Below are 6321 nucleotides of genomic sequence, written 5' to 3' on the forward strand. Positions count from 1 at the left end.
ATATAAATATAGTTAAGCTCAAACTTTTGCATTGCAAAATATTAGTCGATGTAGATTCACATTTATTTTTTATCAACAAAAAGCCTGTTTCTGATCAGGAATGTGATTGCCATCTCTCAAATGATAATATAATTATGTAAAAAGAAAGAAATTAAACAAAAAATTTAATTTGCCCTTTTTTAATTTTTTACATTTGATCCAAAACAGCATGACAAAAATATGTATAATCATCTCAGTTATCAATTCAAACACAATCACTGAGCAGCTTCTTCCATGTTTCTTCTGGTGATTTGACATTTTATCTTTGGTAAGAAAATCCAAGTTTTTCAGGTTGGAAGGCCTCCATGCCATTACGCTAATCTTTATCATCCTCTAAATATCATCTAATGTAATTAAGCCATTACTATTAACACCATTATACTCTAAAACCTTAATAGTACATTCAGAAATATTTTGGGTTTAAAAAATTTTGGAGTTACACGTAAACATGAACACTGAATAAACATGACCAGCACAGTGTTGGACACAAACTACATAAAGACATTGAACTTCCTTTATTCTGAGCTGAACTTCATAAAATCATGATAAAAAGTAGAACATAGTTCTAATAACACTGACATTTAATTCAGATCCTTAATGGTAGGCCAGTTCCATGACAAAAATATATATTTTATGAAAAACTATAACTTTCTCTGGAACATGCAGGTCCAATCCATTAAAACCACCAGCAATATCAAAAGGAAAACACTAATACAATTTATCTGCAAAGCCAAAGGCACATACTGTACATCTGAAGGTTAAATTGGCTGACCTGGTGTCCCTTTAGTGTCTTGTTGTTTGAGCGCTTGCTACTTTTTAAAAGATTGTACAGAAAAAAAAAAAGAAAAAAGAAACAATAGGGTCTCAGTAGACCTCAGGGAAACCTGAATCAAATTTTATCTCTAATTGTTTCCGCTATGTCCAATAAAAAAATAACAATAACAACAACAAAATAAATATATTTGGATCCAGATAAACTTTGCTCTCATATAAATAAATTCATACATTTTTTATGTGTCTGCTGGCAGTTTTGCTCGCAAGCTTCAACACCAGACATACCAAAAAGTAGCTTCAAAAAAATGCAGCCAGGAATGATGTAGGTTTGAATTTGATTGTAAGCTTACACAGACATACTGTAGGGCTGAGTCTCCCATTTGTCATTTGCACTTATATCCATAGCCGATGTTAAACCTGTCTGTGTTTTTGTCTCTAAATAAGACTTTATGTGATGAGCATTAATTAACAATGCACCGCCACCTTCCAAATACATTTCAATCGATCTTCCATACCTGTTTAATCCTTGCATGGCTGCAGAAGCCCAGGTCACCAACATGGGACAAAACCATGTATGCATACAAAGAGCAATCTACCCCATGGTGGAAGGAAATTCAGTAGTGAGGAAAAGGAAACACACAAAGACAGGATTTGGTTATGACTGTTAATAACTCCACCAACATGCAGGCCAAAATTATTTATTCAAATATTTGATTTTATTCTTTTTAACCAACCTCATAAAAAAAAATAAAAAGAAGGAAATTTCAGAAAATCAAACTGAAGCCTCAAATGTTCTAGTATTATTTATAAACTTGCTACAATGATTTGCACATATATAAATAACATAAAATGTATTCTATCTGATAAGATTTTGGCTGAAGCTGAACATTTGTGCTCTAATCTCATTAATTTAGAAGGAAATCATTTCTATGTCTCAAAAACCCCTTTTCACACTGTTTTCTTTTAGCTGCATTACTTTGAAAATTCCCCTAAAAGAAAGTTTTAMAAACCCTAAAGTGTTCACTTTAGATCAGTGTGTTTCCACCCGTCATGTGTACAGCTGACTTGTTAACTCACAAGACAAGATTTAGTGTGTTGGACTGAAAAATACTTCAGAAATGCTTGAAGAGACACAACCTTTGTTGTAGCGATTCAAAACAATTAGGCTGCAAGTTCAAAAGAAATGTTCGGAGCACAGACTGAGCGTCCAAAACGCACATTAATAGTATTCAGACATCCAGTAAAAAAGGCAAGAACTGAACAAAAAGAGGATATCAAATGTTAAAATGTCTGTAAATGTCTAACTTTATTATGAGGGAGAGTTGGAGTGGAGGATTGTCTGGTGCCTGTGTCCAGCAGTTATTGGACGTTAGGTGGGATACACCCTGAATAGGTCTAATTAACTCACATTTTTACAAAATTATCCTAAATTAACTGTCGTGCGTCATCAGAACCTGCTGCATCTGTTACTCCGTGGTGATTTTGTAATCAAACGGTGCAGCAAGCAGAAGTAACAGACTACGTTTCTAGCAGAAAATTAAACAGAGCAGGTATTTACCAAACAACCAAAGACTAAACAGGTTCCAGATGGTGCACAATATCGCCAACAAAATTGATTCATGGAGTGGACATCTGCAAACCTCCCTGGCTATTTTATGAAAATTATCAAGAAACGGAGAGATTGCAATCTAATATGTGTATGATTGGAGCAACATTCATGCTGTAATAGCTTGCTCAGAAGAGTTTTAGATCATTTTATACTGGTAATAGTGTGCAAATAAAAAGCTAGGCTGTGTGTTAAACATTCAAATAGCCATGATGGGCATAAATTTGACACATTATAAAAAATAAAAGAAGAAATAAATTGATTTTGAGCCAAAAGGCAACATTTTTGTCTCATTTAGAGCCCAATTGAGGTCACTCTATGCTAATTAGTGAATTTTTGTTGTAATCGTGTGCTTGTTCCTTACGAATAGTGAGAATATCATCTCACAGAAACTGCAAATTAGCTATAATAACTGATTAAAGTGAGAACTTGTAAAATCTATTTGAAATAATGGAGAAGTTGCTATGCAGTTGAATCTGTTTTGGCTTTAAAACACCAGAAAGTGCATCAATACTGCCCCCAAATGGAAGGGCTGAAAACATATCAAGGATTTTTCTTTTGTTTTTGTTTTATAAATTTGAAACAAAACGTGTAAAAAAAGTTGTTTAAGAATTACATTTATCAGCTTTCTGTTGAATTCAGCTTACAAACAAAAAGACAAATACATTTTGAAACATAAACTTTATCAAACTTTATACATTAACAGCAGGCGATATAAACGTGAAGAGAAACAGTACAAATTGCCTTAATGTGCAAGTTACCAGAGAAGGTGAAAGCATTGCTTTGCAGAAAATGATAACACAACAAAGCCAATTTACTTTGACCAAACATGCTGTGCCAAATGCTGCTAGTGCCTTTTAAGTTGCTCTTTTAAGAACTCTGTTAATGTCAGGACTCATCTGTCTCATCTGTTGCCTCATACAGTCATTTCCAATCCAACGATGGTAGTTTGAGTACATCACAACTCATAGAAGCCACATTCTGACATCTGCTGGTTCCCAAACAGTTGCAGGCAAGCCAAATGGGTCAAAGACGTCAGGCTAAAATTTCCCCTGGAGTAGTTCATCTGGTACTCCTTCTCAGGCTTTCCAGGGTCTGCAGGAAGGAGCGCTGGGCCTGGTCCTCCTCCAGGGTGGAGCAGTCTTCCTCTTCCTCCTCAATGATGCCGCACTCAACACAGCGGAGGCGGGGCTCGCGCCGTCCAGCCCTGCAGACGCAAGCTGTGGCCAGAGACTGAGGGAACTCCTCCATCGCTAAAGGCAGCAGATGGGCAGGAACAGTGTCCATGCTGGTCGCCATGGAGAAAAGAGGCCCAAATGTAGGGACGACGAGCTGCGTAGGGTAAAGCTCTAGAGGAGACGCAGCAGAGGATGAAAGATTTAAAAATTCAGATGTATCTGATGGGCTGTCCTGAGTGTTCTGGGACAAATGATGCAAAAAATGACAAAAACGTTGTAACAGTGGGATTTAATCAATGAGAGACGTTGAAAAAAAAATCCCTCAGGGTTCTGCTTGATAAGATGTTTTGAGAGATCCTGTTGAGCTCCTTTTCCAATTAGATTTTTTTTTTCCTTAAAAAACAGGGAAAAAATGTGAACAAGTCTGAGTGAGCCGTTGTGTCTGAGCACCACTGAGCTCTTCTTTTATACATTTCAGCAACCCACTCACTTCTTCCTTTGGGCATCCCTCCACGCACAGAGCGCCTCTCCCCTCCTACATCCTCATTGATGACACATTTCCGCAGCTTCCATACCAGTGCACCGGAATAACCTCCCAGAAACTGTTGGCATGGGAACCGGATAGGGATGTTTAGGAGGGAGTAGGCAGAACAGGGAAAAAGCAACACAATGATGCAGACTGTGAAAATTATGAATAATTGTACAATCACTTAAGAAAGTTATGTGAGCTGACTGACAGGCTATAAATAGTGTCCAGTAAGTGTATAGTAACATCTTTGCTAAACAAAGTTCACAGAAACTGTTGCAAGAAATGTCAAAAGCATTCACTCTGTTCAAAAATCGCAAACTAAAGATTGAATCCCATATTTTGATGTTTAGTTTGACTTTGGTTTTTGAGTATAATAAAAGTTGAAAGAGTTAACCAAACCCAACGTACACAAGCGAAAACAGATGCTGTATGTGTCCTTATGAAAAATGTGGCTTCTAAAATCTCAAAAGTTTTATCCATCCATTGTTTAAAGAGACAAGAAGTGACACAGTAGCTGTTGTATTAATTTTGGGTTCTTAATGATTTGACTAAACCACTATTTTCCTGGAGAGGACCAATTGTACAAGAACTTGGTTGTCCGTCTGTTCGTCTGTCCATCCGTCCTTCCTTAATTTCTCCCTTTCTTCCCTTCCTTCCTTTCTCCCCTTCCTTCTCTTCTTTCTATGTAGCTGAACAGCTGGTTGGAGCTCCTTTTGCATTACTGTACCAATAGTGTGGTACATTGGTTATTAGCCTGTGGCAATGCAGAATCTTAAGGGAACCCAGAATACTTTAATACCAATCTCATCTACCTCTTAAAAATACTCTATAGCAGAGGTCCTCAAATCCAGGCCTTGAGGGCCGGCGTCCTGCAACTTTTAAATATATCTCTGCTTCAACAAACCTGAGCCAAATAACGAGGTCATTAGCAGGAATCTGGCGAACTCGACTGCATACTGACGAGGTAATTCAGCTATCTGATTCAGGTGTGATTCAGGGGCTCATCTAAAAGTTGCAAGACACTGACCTTCAAGGCCTGGATTTGGGAATCTCTGCTCTAAAGAAAATTTACAATTATACTTATATATTATCTCTCGTTTGTTCCCCCTATTCTACTGTTTTCTTTTCTTCCACTTTGCTTTTCATGGATCAACTTTGAACAGCTTGCCGCATTAGTAATGACCTTTTCCGTGTTACTTTCCATGTGTAGAGCATAAAGAACTGTCAGCTGGAAAACTGTCAAGCAGTCTGAAAGCTCAACTTTTGGCCTGGTGTTTTTGGGTTGATATGCATTCCTCATCCAAACATGGGGCATGTGACCAAACTCTATTCTTCCACTATGTCCCTTACTTGTTTGAATATTCTGCAGCAAACTTTAAAAAAGCCTCAACAATCTTTAGCAATGAGTCTTGAGCAGAGATTCGGAAGGCACTGTGGTTGAGTCCATTACGATGTTTTTCATTGGGGAAACTATACCTCTTTCTGACACCCGCTTCTTTACAAGTATCTCTTGATTCTTGTACAACTCTTACAAGAGTAAGAGTTGTACTCTTGTAAACTGTGGCTGGTTTATGATGAAAATGTTTATTTTTTCTCTTCCAGTTTGTCTCTGACAGAGCTAGAACATCCAGAAGTTTAGAAATGCAGCAGCAGTCATTGTCATTCACATTTTGCAACAGCAAGACATTTGTGTGAAGATCTCTTTGTAACTGTTCAACACTTTGGTGATGAGAACATTTTTTAGGCAGTTTATATTAAAACTAGATGATATTGATGTACATGTAGTAGCATCAATGTTTTATTACCAACTGATTTTAGCACAGATCTTGGCTTTCTATGCATTTCTGTACATTTTCAGTACTTATTTCTGACTTCACTACAAATATGTGTGGACTAATTTGTTTTAGATATTTTTGAATATGCTGCTTGTTTCAAGTATCTGGTGTGAATTTGATAATGGCCTCAACTCAAATATTTAAACTAGGAAAGATGTGATTTATTCAGTACTTATTGTGTATCCCTGTACATATAGTAAAATCTATATGCTACAGTTGCAATAAAGGTTTTTGATGTATTAATACACCTAAATCTAGCAGAATTCTGATAATTCACATGAATCAAATAACATGATTGACTGTCTGTGATTTCTAATTATTTTAATAATCATACTTCAAAAGTAGCTCAGACTTTAAAAT

The sequence above is a fragment of the Poecilia reticulata genome, linkage group LG3, assembly GCF_000633615.1.
Source record: "Poecilia reticulata strain Guanapo linkage group LG3, Guppy_female_1.0+MT, whole genome shotgun sequence".
Taxonomy (NCBI): domain Eukaryota; kingdom Metazoa; phylum Chordata; class Actinopteri; order Cyprinodontiformes; family Poeciliidae; genus Poecilia; species Poecilia reticulata.